The following is an 18,198-nucleotide window of genomic DNA, read 5'->3' on the forward strand; positions in this document are numbered from 1 at the left end:
AGCTCCTTGGTCATTAATACTGAGCTGTACACTACTTGGTCAGGCAGCAGCAGAAATTTATGCCCAGTGAAGCATGGACACACCATTGCACTGAATTTAGGAAATAATCCACCACGGACTGTTTAATCTTCAAATACTTACGCTGACCTTACCTTATGGCAAGCAAAGCAATACCTTTCCTGCAGAGACTGCAAAGGCAAAGTTCCCTCATCCACAGTCCCAATTATCTGAAATAAAGTTCAATAAGTAGAATTTGGCATGTAAATCAAACCCACATGTTGAAAAAGAGTCCTAGCATGCTTGGAGACCCTACAGTTTTTGGATTTCTCAGTGATGAAAACAGGTGTAACTCAAAGCAATGAAGTGAAACTAAAGAATGAAAAATTTACATTAAATAAAAAAAAAGAATGCTGGATTCTGCACAATCTTGCATGAGAAATAGCTTGAATTTCTTATATTCTAGAAAGATTGGATTAAATATTCAAATGAGAGCATAAGGAATTATTTTTCATAAGTGAGACAGGCACAGAGATAAACTTACTGGTCTTTATCCCTGTCTACTCTCCATGAATCTGAACATGATTAATGGATTTATTTCCTACAGAATATGTAAAAAAAAGGCACCTTTTTTACCAGTCACAATGAAACTGATCTCATGAAATACTTTATTCAGCTCAGCTAACCTGTTTATATGAATAAGACAACAGACATCAACCATAGGATGGCCATTTTCTGATTGGCCTGGAAATGTCACTGTAGCCCTGGCCTTAGCAGCGCCTGTCTGAGCCAAGGCAAATTTAAATGCTGGGTGTGCAGCACAAGCTCCACTGTTGTCATCTTGTCACAGGGGCTCCATACTGTTGTCTCCTATCACAAAAGTTTCAGACCTTTTTGGTGTTTCTCATGGTCATCTCCTCAGAGCACTAACTCCAGTTCCCTTCTCACCCAGCCACCCCACTCTTTTATAGCGCTCTTCTTCTCCTTGGTTACAGCTGTGGCCTGTTGAAGTCAGGCCTGTTTCCCATCTTTGGTAATTAGCCCAGCTGCAACTCCTTAGGGATGAGGTTACTGTGACACTATCTTTATTTTCTTGTATTCTATCCCCCTACACTTCACCACATAGTTTTTATACTGATTTTAACTATTTTGACTCCAGGTGTGGCTTACCTTGAGGAAGTTAAATGACACTGCCCCAGGGCAGATGCTTGAACTGTATTTGTACTGGAACCTGTGGCAACCTTAAGGAGGGCGGGCTGTATTAGCCACGGTCCCATCCAGCCCAAGCAAGTGGCTGATATGTCGTGTCGAAGCAGTACCTAAGTTGCTACTGACCTGAACCCAAATTTTCTCTGCCTTCTTTCAGCAAGGAGTCCTGAGCTTGGTTGATTTACTTGATGGGTTGGACAACGGCATAAAGATGAACATTAGCAGACAACTCTGGGTGCTGCATTTAAAGAGGAAAGGAACTTATTAAAATGGATGTTTACACTTTGACAAGTCAGACAACATCCTCAGCCACCACCTGCATTTCTCCATTTATTCCACTATGGTTTTTTTTTAAAATGGAAACACTTCTCCAAAGGGACACCAAGACAGGTTATTACACTGCAGAAAGAAGATGAGTGTTTCCTACCAACTATGCCTTCTTTCCTTTGGGTCCTCTCTGCATATGAGCATTCTAGACACTGTATTGCTTCAGAGATGCTTCCATTAACAATAAAAGGCATACTAGAAATACAGATAAAGAATTCTGGGTCTCCCTGTGGGGCCATGTACATTATTTTTAAGCCTTGAGCATAATGAAGGCATCAGACTTGGAAGATCTGAGTGCTGCTTGTTGAGTTTGTCCTTATAATTCTCCACAAGACAGGGAAATACTATTCTTACTTTGCAAGATGGGTGGGGGTTTTTTTCCTAATTACACCATGGTCAACTCAGAAAAGTATCTGTTATTTACCTACAGATGTTCATCTTCAGTCCATCTGAATTTTGCATGAACTTTTTCCCCCTCAAAACCCAATACTGATAAGGCTGACCTCATGAGATAGTTCAACATCCTTGTGACCAAAACAGAATTTCCCACACATTTTGGCTAGATAAACAGTCTAACTTTGGAGGAAACTACTTTTCCTGCAAACACCCCAATTTTTATGTGTATGGCAGTTTTAGCTGAGAACAGACAACAATGCCAACAAGCTGTGCCAGGCGACGTGAGTAAGGTGGCCTCATTTCTTTCCCACCTGCCAGTAGTTTCAGCACAATGGCTCATTATGCCTCCACTTATTCATGGGGTTTTGTATATTTATCTTTCTCCTGTCGGACAATATTAGTACTGAGTATCTATTTGTACCTTCTCTTTTCTGAAGGGGACAAAGACTATTAGCTGGCCTATAAGGAGCACGGGCATTATGAGTCTCCCTTTTCTTCTCCAGCCCCGCGCTCCGGGGAGTGGCGTGCGGGCCGTGAGGGAGCATCGCCAGCCCCGGGGCGTTCCGCAGGCTTCCCTCGCGCGGGTGCGAGGGCCGGGAATGCGGGAATGCCGGGCAGGAATGGGCCCGGAATGCAGAAATGCCGAGCAGGAATGGGCCTGAAATGCAGGAATGACGGGCAGGAGCGCTGGCAGCGGGGCACTACGCGGAGGAAGCCCCGCGCTGTGGGCGCTGCGGGCGGGCTCTGCCGCCCCCTGCCGGGCACTGCCCGCCACGCCCGCCTCACGTCCGCCCGGGGCCTGTGGCCTGTGGCGCGGTGCCCTCGTCACCCGCCACAGCTCCCAGCGCTCCTCTCCGGCCCCCCAGCGTGGGAGACACAATGCAAACCTCAGAGGATCGTGGAATCGCGTATGTTGGAAAAGACATCCGAGATCATCCAATTATTAACCCGGCGCTGCCAAGGCCACCACTTAAACCATGTCCCTCAGTGCCACACGTACGCACGTCTTTTCAACACCTCCAGGGATGGGGACTTAACCACTTCCCTGGGCAGCCTGTTCTCATGCATGGCCATCCTTTCCATACAGAACTTTTTACCCAATAAAAACCTCCATATACCCTGTGAAAAATGCGTATTTTATTATTGGCTTTTTGCAAATATTAAAATGAATATTATATGTATTATGTTAGCAAGTTATGCTGTATTAATTTTTTTAAGTAGTGTGCTAAATATAGTTTTAGGTTATAACAAAATGTTAAAATAGAAACTATGCTATGTAAGATAATTTTTTTAAAGAAAGGCCTTGCAGCGAGATAGCAGCCACAGGACACCTAAATCTTTCAGAGAAAAAGAACTTACTGCTCTCTTATCAGAAGAAATGAACTTCTTCCTTTCTCTCTCAGTCCTGAAAATGCTGTTAGGATTAAGAGGAAGAAGTTGACACTGACCAGACAGAATCCTTTGTTTGAATAGAATTTATGCATCATGTATGAGATGTATGAATATGCAACAGGCTATTGCTTTTAAGGGTTAATCCTCTGTTAATGTGTGTCCTTTTTTGGGCTTATTTTGCCCAGAAAAAGGTACCCGGATGTCCATAACTCTTTGTTTCTATTGTCTCATATTGTCCTAATCCAAATTGTCCAAATCATTATTACTCTATTTATATTGCTATTTTTATAACAATTTTATTATCATTAGACTTTTAAAATTTTAAAAAACAAGTGACGGCATTTTTCACATACCCAATCTAAACCTCCCTGGTGCGTCTTGAGGCCCTCTTGTCCTATCACTTCTTGCTTGAGGGAAGAGACTGGCCCCCCCGGCTCACCCTCCTTTCAGGCAGTTGCAGAGAGCAGTATGGTCCCTCTGAGCTTCCTTTTCTCCAACATAAACACCCCCAGCTCCTTCAGTCGCTTCTCATCAGACTTGTGCTCCAGACCATTCCCCAGCTCCACTGGACATTTTGGCTAGATAAACAGTCTAACTTTGGAGGGAGCAACATTTCCTGCGAACACCCCTCTTTTATATGTGAATGGCAGCTTTAGCTGAGAACAGACAACAATGCCAACAAGTTGCCAACAGCTCCAGACCATTCCCCAGCTCCTTCTCTGGACATGCTCCAGCCCCTCAATGTCTGCCTTGCAGTGAGGGGCCCAGAACTGGACACAGGTCCAAGTCTGGCCTCACCAGTGCTGGGTACAGGGACAAACCTTGACACAAATCAACTCATTTCTACCACACACAGTGATGCCATAAGCACCCGAGAGCAGTATTAGCCAGGTTTTCCCAATGGCACAGGTCATTGCACACCCTCTGATTCTTCTTTAACTAAATGGGGCCTAAACCTAAGGCAGAAGTGCATTCTCCAGCATCCCACCCAACACCAGTTCATCCACGTAATCACCAGCCACGGGTGGCTACATAATACTGACCCAAGTACCATCAGGATCCTAGCTCCCATAGCCACTCCATGGGAAATGAATATCCAATGTCCATTTTTGAAAAAGCAGAGCCCAGTATTTTTTATCAAAACAAAAGCTGTCCTCCTAAAATGGAAGCTGAAATGTAGTACAACTTGTAGTTGTGGGTCCCTTCCAACCCAGAATGTTCTGTGAGTCTGTGACTCCGTAAAAAAATACCATGATGTACCAGAGAGACATATTTGCAGAATGTGTCTGCTGCTGGAATTAAAAGTATTCACTACTATTTAATGACTTATAAGCAAGCATGTCTCTGTGAGGATTCCTCCACAGACTTTTCCCTTTTGTCAACCTCAAAACTCCAATTTTGGGAAGTCTGTGTACAGGCATTACATGGGGCCAGATCCCACAGCCATGCATTCTCAACCACACACCTGCTAAAGCAAATGGACACAATGTGAAATAAAAAGCAACTGGTCAATGATGGCTTAAATCTGTCTCATCTGAGGCGACCATAGTCACCTCCCTCTTTTCCTTCCCTCCCCTCTCAGAAGCTGACATCTGTCCTCCAGCTGAATTTGAGGAGTCTGATTTCAGTTTTGTTTAAAGATGACTCTGGAACACCCTTTGGGCTGCCTATTACACTACATATATACCTATAATATTATACTATATATATATACACTATATGCTATATGTATATATACCTATATATATACACCTCATCCCCTGCCATTCAACAACCAACTGAAGTTATTCCAAACAGCCTGTTAAATTGGGGAACTACAACAAAAGCAGAAGCATTCTATGACATACAGAAATTGTACTTTTAGCATTAATCACCTCTTTTTCTTCTAGGAGACAGAAAATTCATTTCTTGCTAATTAGATCACACTGGGAGCTGCCCAACTGCTTGTCAAAAGCAAATGTGATCCCCTCCTCAAAAACCTTAAATAAAACCTCAGTGATATTTTGATAATGCTCTTGTGCAAGTTGTTTTTATGTTTGGGTTTTTTTTTAATAGGGACTAATTATCTCAGACTAATCCTAGGAACATCAAACATTCTGCAAATACAACCAGCTTATTCGCAACTGCAGGTAAATCCTTGCACAACGCTCCCTTTATGAGCTTTCTGATTAGGTTAGTATTTCTCATAAATAAAATCAGTAACACTGGCACATTTTCTGCTCTCAGGATCCCAGTGCATTTTACTGCACAGATCTATTAGATCACCTAAGTCAATTGACCCGTACAAACTGGGTCTTGTCAAAAACAGAACAGAAAGCTTTTTGGGGAGTTCATTACCTTTTTTTCCTGAGAAAGTGGCAATTGGAAATCCTGTTTTAAATAGGTAATTAGTTCAGTTTCATATCCAAAGATCATTTCTGCCTTTCATTGCTATAAATGCCTAAAATGCCTTAATTATCAGCCCCTTAAATCTAGCACATTCTTTCTCAGCTTTTAACATGGATCTCACTGCTGCTAAGCAGTGCTGAGAATGGATAAGGGGGCTCTGCACTCATTTACCTCCATGGGAAGAAGCCCACATTGCTGCCAGTGCCTCTGTTTCTAATTATTCCAGGTGATTTGCTTCATTCAGGATCTCAGCTGACAATGTGAACCATTCAGTACTGCAGCATGGATTTTGTTCCCATGGAGCCTGTGAGCCTTTCTGTGTTTGGCCATCAGCTGACAGGGAGACACGGGCAGGTCTTGAGGTGCCTGTCACAGAGCCATATAAGCATGGGTTTTCCACAGGGTATGAGGTAGGAATATGAGGCGACATTTTCACAGGCAAGGCAGCCATGAAGTTGGTCTGTTTTACCTCAATATACACCAGCTTCATTTCCTGAAATCTTGGTCTGTTGTGGCTGTCTCACCACTGCAGAAGTACCAAAATAACAGGAAGCCATGGCCAAGAGTGGGGTCACCAAACCACCTCACAATGCTGGCCTCAGCAGCGCCCCACAGAACATTATTTCATTCAGCACAGCCTCATTCCTAACCCAAGACTTAAATGCCATGAAGGCAGAGTGACGTGATTCTTCTGTATGCTCCCACATGTCATTAGCTTTTATGAAAAGGAATCAGAATATCAAGGAAAGGAAAGAAGGAAAACAAATATGAATCATTTAAATAGAGAACAGAAAGTGAATGGAAAAGGAAATAGCCAAAAGAGGATGTAACAAACACTGTAGCCTGAAGAACAAACCCTGCATTTACTTGTGGCATTTAATTAGAGAAACAAAAAAATCCACTGATTTCATTGAGAGCAGAATCATACCTTGGCTTGAAGCCTGTGAGTTTGCAAAAAAGATATCTATATTTTCCATTTGAAATAACCCTTCCATACTGAAAATTCACTACCACTCATCTGCCAGGGCTTCATTCAGCTTCAAGGACTTCAATGGTCATAACAAAACTGAGTAACTTCTCTCTTTAAAGTTAAGTCAAGTCTTTAGTCTCATTTAAGAATATTAAGATCTCAGCATTCAAAGTAGCTCACTGATTTTCTTTGAGGAGTCTGTGGACTATTTTAGCCTTGAAAAGTAACTAAGAAAAGCAAGGATATGGACAACAGACTTCCATTCACCATAGAAATTTACTCCTCCTTTGAAAAATGTGTAGGATGCCTGCACATCAGAACAGTTCAAAAGCAGTGCGACAGTATCAGGAAAAAATCCCAAAAACCTAGAACTGGAACAAGACAGAGAGGGAAAGATGTAATGCAGAAAGAGACAGCTGTCCTAACAGGTCAGCATTATAAAGAAAGAACAGAAGGATATAACCAAACAGGTTCTACCACTGGATTTCACCAAATTAATTGCTAAGGTTTGAGCCTTCACTGCCAGATCAATACCCCCTCAGGTAATCGGGGATGTCTGCTGTCTCTTCCCTGTTCAGTCATTAATGCAGCAGAGGTCAGCACATCACTGACAGAGGATTTCTTGACAAGAGTAGTTTACATTGTGTATGTTCAAAGCAAGGTCTGCCTCCCGATATCCCCTCCTTTGTGTGAATGCCCTGACAGCAAAACTACACATTCAAATTGTTGGGTTTTGGGGTTTCCAATGAATTCTTGTTTCACACTACATCTCTATTCACAAGGAGACTGAGCACATGCAGGTCACAGCAACCCAAACCCTAATGCTGAAGACACTAAGCACAAAATGCGTGAGACCTCTCACAAAGAGGAAGCAACTGCATCCGCCAAACCTGCAGTCTTCTCACCCAGAACCTCAGTCGGCCCCTTTCTGAGAGCCTACTTCTTTGCTTCTCTCAAACTGAAAGTTAGTTTTCTTCAAATCCCAGAGAAAAAAAACAAACCACACACACACAAAAAATCCCAAAGAACCAAAAACCAACCACAAAAAACCACCAACCCCAGAACAAAACCAAAAAGAAACCCCTGAATTATTAACATTTATTAATTGGGCAAAAAAGGTATGGGTTTTCAGCTGTTCAGATGGGCAGTGAAATGAAAATGATTCTTTCAAATAGTCTTACCCAGGTGTCAATTAGCTGAGAATTTGTTCAAAGGCGTCAGGTACTGACACAAACCCACCCACTTATGGTTAATGTATTCAGTAAGTTGGTTGCAGTAGATTTCTGAGAGCTGATAAAAGACTGCAAATGCAACAGTTTGTCTGTTTTCATACAGTCAATGCCAGTCCTACCAACAGCCCAGAAAAGTTGCCCCACCCTTCAACCTTGCCACTTCCAAAATGTGAAGTTCTTAGTAGCTGCTAACAGATAATTTTATTATTATCATACATTGTTATGTGTCAAATATAACCACACCCTGCAGAGTGAGGCGGTGCCCTGTCCTCTCCCTTCCTGTAAATAGCTCCATTATCCAGTGCCAAGTGCAAGGCACTTGTGCAAGGTCCAAGTGCTTGGTCAGGGCAAGCCCTAGTACCAACAGAGACTGGGAGATGGATGGATGGATGGATGGATGGATGGATGGATGGATGGATGGATGGATGGATGGATGGATGGATGGATGGATGGATGGATGGATGGAGAGCAGCCCTGAGGAAAAGGACTTGAAGCAGCTGGCAGATGAAAAACGGCATAACTTGACAATGTGCACTCACAGCCCCAAAAGCCATCTGTATCCTGGGCTGAAACAAAAGCAGTGTGGTCAGCAGGGCAAGGGAGGGGATTCAGCCCTCTTCTCCACTCTGGAGAGACATCACCTGGAGTGCTGCATCCAGCTCTGGGGTCCTCAGAGCAAGAAAAACATGGACCTGTTACAGTGGGTCCAGAGGAGGGACACAGAGAAAGTTAAAGGGCTGGAGAACCCCTCCTATGAAAACAGGCTGAGAGAATTGCAGTTGTTGAGCCTGGAGAAGAGAAGGTGCAGGGAAGACCTTAGAGCACCTTCCAGCACCTAAAGGAGGCTATAGGAGAGCTAGTGAGGGACTTCTTACAAGAGCATGCAGTGATTTGACAAGAGGGAATGGCTTCAAACAGAAAGACGGCAGGTTTAGATTAGATATTAAGAAGAAATTCTTTAATTTCAGGGTGTTGAGGCACTGGCACAAATCGCCCAGAAGAACTGTGAATGCCTCTTCTCCGTGTTAAAGACCAGATTGAATGGGGCTCTGAGCAACCTAATTCAGTGAAAAATATCCCTGCTTTAAAGGGACATTTAAAGCTTCTAACCTCAACATTCTGTGATTCTATGAAATGCTACCAGTAGCCGAAGCTCCAACATAATTCACACATTCTACATGTTAAATGTTCTTAAAAAACACAACCTGAAGACCTCCTTCAGAAAGCTTTTTTCCCCATATGGTTTTGTAGTGTTACAATCACTACAGGTCTGCTGTTGTCAGTGAACCTGTACATATGTCGAGGTGGTGTAACTAAGGAGAGACCCAGACTGCAAGACACATATTTTGAATAAGTATCAACTGCTCCTTAACAATTTTTTTTTTTGCACATGTTGCTCAGCCCACATAACATGAAACTCATCCCAAGTCTGACTGCTGAGTGATGCTGTGAAATGAAAAGATGATTTGGTTTGGCTTTCAGCCATTTGCATAGATATTATTAATGAGAGTTTGGATTCATTTAAATTCTGTTTTCAGCAGACTCCAGAGCCAGGATAAACTCTGTACTTTGTGCACACAGGGAAGCTCAGTAACAAGTCTGTACTTGAAAACAACTTCAAACTCAAACTCATCTGGCAACCTGGGCACACCCGGTATTTTATTCTTCCAAATTCTGCCACACACCGCCCACTGTGGATTTACAAATTGGTGTCTAATTGACAAATAACTAAGCAGACACCTAGATTTTCTTTTCTGTGTTGTGAAAAAAGAAACTGCCTTTTTCATAACCAGTTGCCCTACATCTTAAAGGCACTGTAGATTTTATCTGGACTAATGGACTTTGCCAGCTGAAGTCTTGCTAGCACAGGTTTCTGCTGGTGGTTTTGAAAAGCTGCCCAGTAAAGTGCCTCAAAGCAGTCATGGAGAATGGTGGGAGATATTACAGTGATGTCTAACAAGACTCACACCATTTAACACACTGTATGAAAACACACACTAGGACGGGCTAGCCCAAAAACTTATTTCTTAAGTTCTTCAATTGAATTTGTTCTAGGTCAGTAGTTAAACAGTTCTGTAATTTTTTGGGTTCAAAATAGGTGGTGTGTGCTAAGATTTCATTTTGTTGATATATGCTGCACACACAGTAGGAAAATTTTTTCAGTAACTTTTCAGCAAAATTTTTCAGCTGCAAACCTGACCTGAAAACCATCTGGTTTTAATATCTTGGAGAAGTAATATAGCCTGGTTTTAATATCTTGGAGAAGTAATGTAGCCTGTATGCAGTGATATCAGAAACAGCTGATGTTCTTATTTATGCAGAATAGAAAAGAAAAAATAATTTGGTGTGGTACTATGTACCGTGGTACCTAATATACTCTCTCAATAATATGAAATTAAAATGTTGACATTTCCTGTCATCTTTTCCTTCAACAAAAACCAGTTAATTTGTTAGCAAAAGTGCCATGGAAATGTTTTTGTTTCAACAGAGAACTCTCCTGAGACAAAATAATACATATGGAAAATCACTTTGACATGTGCAAATTAGCAACAAAATTATATCTATATTTAAGGGCAGATGATATACAAATTTAAGGAAGGAAAGAAAGCAGAAGCCTACTGCTGGTAAATATTTATCCATTCACATTTAGCTTTGAATTTAAAAGAAAGTGTTAGTGATACACAAACAAAGTGATGTAGTTTTTACAGAGAATGTGACAATTTTGAGTTATAGCTCAGCTTTCCAATGGATCTAATGGGGTTAAACATGAGTAAACACTAATGTGACAGTTATAAACTATGTCTTGGAAGAAGTAGTTAAGCAACAAGAGCTCAGGCACTGCAATTCTTAACACAAGTGTGGCTGTTGCAAAGGCTGCTTGCTATACCCCACTACATCCTTTCTTTTCCAGAGCACACAAACAAGGTTTGCAGTGTGCTACCTGGCAGCAATGCCCTGCCAAGATTTACTTTTCTATCTGAGCCCTGAGAAGACAGTCACGCCCATGAAGTACTCCAAAATCTCAGCTCCTACTGAGAGCAGTGGGACTAAGAAGCTCAAGAGAAGTGCAGGGCCAGATCTCTCCAGTATCCCTTCCAAATCCTGGGCAGTTGAAAAATATCCTGCAGTTCATCCTGCAGGCATGGCTGGAGCCTCAATAACAAGTGTACAGCACCTCAGAGATACCCCTAGCAAGATCTTCTTATTCATTGGAGTTAATTTATGTCCTCAGAGGACATGGTTACACAGGCATTGTTTTGAATGGCAATAGTGCCCCATGGAGCTCCCATTCCCCTTGCAAATTCTCAGGCCTGTGTTACCCCCTTATTGAGCCAAATCAGGTGTGTGTGTTTATGCAGCTGCAAGGTAAACTGATCTGGCTGGAAAACAACCTATATTTTTTCTGAACCACCCCAAGCTGTCCCCGTCCCACCACTTGGTTCACAACCTCACTGCGCAAGCTGCTGCAAGGGTGGCTCAGGGAGGCCATGGGAACAAGAAGCCATGAGCAGAGCAGTAGGAACCAAGCCCATTCAGCATCTTAGGCAGCACTACCACCAAATGTGAAACCAGGGTCTGCCACTGTATGTGTTTCAAAGAAATAAAGGGAGCCACAACAGTGCACAAACAAGTGCTGGCTTACAAACCCTTGGCACAGACTAGCCCTTGTGCAGGACACTTCAGGCCAAATCCCAAATCCCTCATAGCTGTTACATAAGTCCTTGGTCCACACAAAGAAAAGTTGGAGGAAATCAGAGCTGTAACTAAACTCAGTGAAGTTAGATCACCATGTAAGAGATTTCAGGAAGGGAAGTTCTCATGATATATCTTAGTAAGGGAGAAACTGCATAAATTATGTACCTCACATGTGGCTTGCAATTAGCTTCATCTGTGCATGACAAGCCAGGCCAGCCTCACTTCTGGTTTCACAATTAGTAAAATTCTTTGAAGTCTGGAGCTGGGACCCTTATTTAGGTGCCTACAGGGCAGGTTTCTGATCTCTTCTGGCTCTTTCCTCTTAGGAGGAACTGAATCACATCCTAAATGTACACAAGTGCCAGCCTGGCTGAGTACAACTGGCTCAGAGGCAGGGATGGAGGTGTTGGGTGAAATGTGTGGATCCTCACCTGGAAGATACAGTCAATGTGCAGGGCCCCCACCTCAGGGCCATGGGGTGGGTAACAGCTGCTGATACGACAACATGCAGCTGAGAAAAGTGTGAATGAACAGAATCCCCAAATACACCTGCAAAGGCATTTGCCCCAGAGCAGGTCATGCTAAAGAGGAAAATAACAATAATGAGGTTTGCTTAGGAGATGGCCATCAGCTGGATTAAATAGTAACCAGGAAAGCACCGAGAGACTTCTCAAGTAAAACAAAAAAAAAAGTCAGCTTCAAAAGAAGTCTAAACAAAGCACTAAACTTCACAATGAGGGAAGAGAAACCTGGCCTGACAACGCAAGGCATCATGCCATGGGGTATGTGATTTATGGGTGCCTGTAGCTCTGTGCACCTGGGAGGGGGTTGAAATTTTGGGCAGCTCTCATAGAAGGGTGTTCAAGCATTTGTCAGTGTTTGTTAACATTCTGGTTTATCTGTTGTAATGCTGGTACAGAGTCCATACGTGTAGCACACTGACCACCATGTGATTATGTGACATTAATAAATTAGTGACCAATTATTAATGAATCCCTGTGATTAAAACCACATGGGTGGAGCAGTTTTTCCCTGTGATGGGAACTGGCAAATTCTACCCTTGTCCCACTGGCAAAAATACAGACTGGAGTGGAAGTAAGGCTAAAAAATTTTAATGCCAGGGTACTCATACAGTTTATCTCTGAGACAATCCTTTTTGAATTCTGAAATTCTTGACAAATCTGGAATTTTTTCTACTCTTCTTCCAGCAACATTTCATAGTGATTCATGGCAGACAGGGACATATCCATTATCCTAGATCATATAAAAGTGTCTGTGTGGTAAGAGTTTAGTTCTATAACAATACTTTTCTACTGCACACCACTCCTCCATATTTGAAAAAATATATTTTACGCTTGCTTGAGTGTTCTGATGTATTTCCACATGTAGGAAAGTATCAGTGTAAGATGTAAACTTCACTAAATGTGTTCCTTTGGTCTCACATAAAACCTAATTTTCTCCATCATTACTAAATTTGGTGATGGTCAAAAGACTGTTTTTCCATGCCTAGTAAGAACTACAAAGTTTAAGCATTTTACTGATTTTTTTTTTTTAAACCAGCACTTCACCAAGAATTATCAAAGGACTTCAGTGTGTGGATATGACCATGTGTTTACAACAGAAAACCTTTCATAATTACAAAGTAATTTAAAACTAGCACTTTTGGTTTAGACTGTTTTTTTTTTTTTTTTTTTTCACTCATTGATACCAGATCTGTGCTACAGCATCACCTAAGAGTATAAATTTCATCCATACAAAGTGCCAGCCCACAATACCACTCCTGTCATGTTAAAGCACAGGACATAGTGTTTACAACCATGCTATGGTCCCTGGGTTTTGGCAGATGATACCTGATCCACTGTAAAATATCCTTGGACAAAATTATCCCTGCAAAATATGTATTACACTTCAGCTGGCATTATGAGTTTGTATGATTGTGTATCAAGTAACTGCAATGGTTTTGATCCTGTACTTTGTGCCCTAGGACCCTGCCTTACATCATGTGGAACCATGGCCTTGGATGGTTCCATTGTTCAGGCTCCATGAACTGGGTCTCCACCCTCAATAAGATGAAGGGCTTTTTGTGTTCATGAAAGCCAGCCTGTTCTTCACCACTGCATCATCTGATCTAATAAAAGACATTACTTCTCACTGCAGGCATTGCTTCTCACTTGTAACCACTTGATAGTTCAAAAGTTTCCTACCCTGAAAGAGCATCATGACATTTCTGCATTCTCTCTATCACCAGAATAATATGTGAGCAGAAAATGTTCCCTTATATAAATGAGATTCTATCACAACAAGGAAACTTCTCCAGGAAGGAGCCTTCAAATGGACTGCTCCCAGTGTGTTTGTCTGGATGGAGAGCTGTGCCTCCTTATACTCCTCATGACTTCCAGGGAACTCTGTGAGCATGATGCTGTTTCAAAAATGGGACTTCTGGCTCTGCCTGCAATACAAACACCACACCTGTTTGTAAATCAGTCTAATTAAACCAATGCTTGACTGTCCTGGAGAGAAAATTGAACTGCTTTTGCAAGATTTGTTTATTTTAAACAATTTAGTGCGGCAAATACTGAAAAGCAGAAGTTCATAAAATAACCTTGCACATGTATTGGTTCATGTTATAGTTGAAAGGACATGGGAGGTCTAAATAGCAGAACTCCTGTTTAAAATTGGAAGGCAGAAGTAAGTGAATGAGTAGTCATCTGCTTCAAAGATGCTGAACTGCAAATATCTGCATTTCCATCAACAGTGGTGATGAAATGTACCCACTCTAAGTATGTTGCCATCATTTGTGAACACAGAATGCTTGGAGGAAAAAAAAAAAAAATTTGTTGAACTGGTACACATTTTGTGCACTTTTCTATGTAGATAATGACCTAGAAGCTTGATAACAGAGGCAAGAGAAAAATATCTTGAAGCAACTGAAAATATGATGCAGTCTGATATAATTTGTCATGGTTCTGCTGCTCAATCAGTCTGCTGCTCAATCACTCAGTAATTTTTCCCATGGTGTTTTCCTACATTTGATTTTCACAGCAAACAGCAGATGTTACCAAGACTTATCTTAGAAATCGATCTAAGCAGCAGCCCTGCAGGCTAAGGAAGTGGCATGAGGAGACCCTACAGCACGCTCTTCAGCATTACAATATGGAGAGCTTTTGAGGGTCTGTCTCTGACAAATGGGCCCTCTTACATTTCTCAGGGTAACACATCCTGTGAAAATACTCAGTTCTTCCAGCACACAGTCTGGCAACTGCATCTCACCAGAACAGACCAAGCATCATTTCCTCATCATGCAGCTCTCCATTACAGTGGTTACACAGCTCAGGCATCAGAAGTCAAACTTGTGATTCTGTGAATGAAACATCTATCACATATCTGTTGAATGCTAAACATTTGAATCAAAAAGAGCCATGCCCATACTTTTGCTCTGTTTAAATGAGAGACCTCAATGTAAATTTAGTGCATCAACTGCACATTTTCATTTGATTCACATAATTTTCCCAGCAAAGACTGGAGGAAAAGAAGCTGTGCTTATTGGGCATGCCTACTTTGGTGACTAATTCTGCTTGATCTTTTACCTTTCCTCTTTGCAACTATGGTTCTCAGCATTTTATTTTGGATGCTTTTCTGAATTATTTAATGCAGGTAAAATGACCTGATACTGAAGTTTTGTGAGGAGAACCAATTCTTTCCTCGTAGTAAACCACTCAGCATCTGTGATGAGCAAAATGCAAGAGGAAAAACCATCTCTTTACAGGCGACTGGTCTAGAGATACAGATGTAGCTCCTTGATCCATTTTATGTTATGAAAAAAACTGGTTTGACAAGCAATCAGCCCCATATTTTGCCCTTATCCGCATTTTCTTCTCATATACATGCTTTCTCATCTGTATCAGTCCTGTGGAGCTTGCTGTACATTGGATTGCCGGATAATTAAATTTAATAATAAGCTGTAATTCCTGTTAGTTTTCTTCCTTGTAATGTATAGTCTGAATTACAGTGGCACTGGCAAGCGAAGGAGCAATGTGCTGCAGACTAGATGTGGGAACACAGAGCTATGAGACGACATCTGGCAGCAAGGACAAGAACTACTTAAGCCACTTTTGCTATCTTAGAAAATATTCCCTGTCTCTACCCAGGTGGGATATGAAGTATGATCCATTTCAACAGTATCTGTTCTCCCTGTCATACATTTATGCCAACAAACCCCATCATCATTGGTAAGCATTGTGTGAGTTTGACTCTCCACCTCAAGTGAACTCAGCACAATAGAGAGATAGCTCTTAAATGTCTCTTATTTCCTCTGTCTTTAACTTCTCTGTGATTCACTCTTCTCCCTTTTTCTCCAGGATTCTTCCAAACACACTTCACTTCAGAAATTGCTATGCAAGTTGTTTTCCTACATTAGTGAGGGTTTTTTAAAGTTGTAGTCATGAGGAATAGTTGCATCCTCAGCTAAACAAGAGGTTAAAAACAGAAGTTACTGAAATATGGATCTACATATAGTATATTTTTGACTTTAAATATCCTGTATAATCCTTGCCTCAGCAGTTGTACTGGTGCAGAGTTTATTGTTAAAAACATCCAAAAGTGATTTTTTTTCAACTGTTTCTGATATTCAGTTCATAGCTCTAAGGATTTTCCCAAAATGCCAAGTTTTCCCATATGCATTGAAATAAACAATACTGGAAAGCCTTTACAAAGTGATTTTAATGGAAAACTGCAAGGTCTTTCCCTTTTTTCTCTCCTCAACCTTCAGAATCCATCTCTACTCCTCCTGAAAGCAGCTCCCCTCTATCATTTTCTCTGCTCCATTTCCAATGTTTAAAAGGATGCATAGAAGGACATTTGACTGTCTTTTACTGAGAATAATTTAGCTCATTACAGGGTTTTAAAAAGGCTTAAACTCATCTAAAATATGAATATGTGTCAATTGTGGCAGTTGCACAGTACCAGTAGTGCAGAGTCAGAACTGAACGGGAATGACTAAAGTGCCTTTGGTCTCCTCGACCTTCTGACTTGAGTGGCCAAGCCACTCATCAACCTCTATTCAAATACTAGGATTAAATCACATTGCCACAGCAATTATGGTCTTTGGCTGCATTAGAATTTACTACATATTTGTAACTATCTATCTACCAGAAAAAAAAAAAAACAAAACAACAACAAAACAAAAAACCAAACAAAAAACCCAACCAACCAACCAAAAAAAAAAAAAAAAAAAAAAGAAGAAAGCAGGATGTGCATTGCTCTGATGGAGATGTGCCACAGCCCTGCAAGGTCTACCAGCATGCTGAGGCTCTGGTAGCTCACTCAGGAGCAGGGTGGCCAAACACCCAGTTGAGTGGGAAGCTGAGGACACTGTCTCAAGCTGTCATCCTGTGCCAGGGGACCAACACCCTCAGACATATTTTGTATTTTGAGTGGATGCCTGTAAATCAGCATGTTTGGAATTCTTTAGAAGGTCAGCTGACCACCAATTTCCTGGATGTACATTTGGCTTGGAATAGTTCTCCTATCCCTGTAATTATTTTGGTTTTACATGCAATTACTTGTGTACTTCCTCCTTTTATATTGCTTACATGTTTAACTTTAAAGCTATTCCTGGTAGCTCTTTTCTGGAGAATTAGGAATGGAGTCTTTTCAAAAGTCATCTTCCCCAACAGGTAGAGTTGGGTCATTCCGCAACATTAGCCTTAAAATTAAAAACAAAAAAAAAAAAAAGAGAAAGCCTTTGGGGCTCCTCTGTAGAAGTCTTAGAAGTCTTTCAAACAATTGCCAACTTTGAGCTATTTTAGGTGTGATTAAAAATCCTCCTCTTCCTGATTACTTTCAGGCAGTTTGATGCAAACATTACAGTCAGGACTCTCCTGGGTCCCTGTCAGGAACAATGCTTTTAGCATAAAATAAATAAACTATATTAGAGACACTCAGTAAATCTGCTTTAGTTCTTCCCAGTATCCTTTTGCACCTCAAAGATCTCAGTGGTCTATATCCTGAAGTTTGCAGGACATGTACTTCCATGCCTGAGATATGGAAAGTAGGAAGGTTCCTCTACAGAAGCCCTTGGATGGGCTTTTAATCTGCTGTCTCTACTCCCAGCCTCTGGGTTTTTACATTCTGCTGTAAGGTTTGGGACACATTTTTGCTGATGCTTTTTGTTTTGGCATATACACCAGAGAAAATAAATTGCATTTGCCTCTTCCTAAACCACTGTGGGTGATACTTTTATTGCCAGTTTGGTGTGCCCTAGCTTTGTTGAGTTTCCACCTAATCAACTTTAAAAACAGTCTGACATTTTCTTCCCATTTTTCCTTGTGATTTTTGATTTGTCCAGTTGTCTAATATTTCTGTTGGTGACATCTGCAACAAGTGCTTTTAATCATATCCAAGCAAGGGGTCTGATACAATACAAGGGTTCCTGGCAATACACACACACACACACACACACACATATGTACAAGGAGTGCAGCAAGGAGGGGGAGAAAAGCACTAAATGGACGTGAAAATGCTACCACAGTTGGGTTTTTTTTGGTATTGTGTTGCTTTCAGACATACTTAGTTTTCTTCATTTGTATAATT

The sequence above is a fragment of the Ammospiza nelsoni genome, chromosome 2 (genome assembly GCF_027579445.1).
Source record: "Ammospiza nelsoni isolate bAmmNel1 chromosome 2, bAmmNel1.pri, whole genome shotgun sequence".
In the NCBI taxonomy this organism is placed as follows: domain Eukaryota; kingdom Metazoa; phylum Chordata; class Aves; order Passeriformes; family Passerellidae; genus Ammospiza; species Ammospiza nelsoni.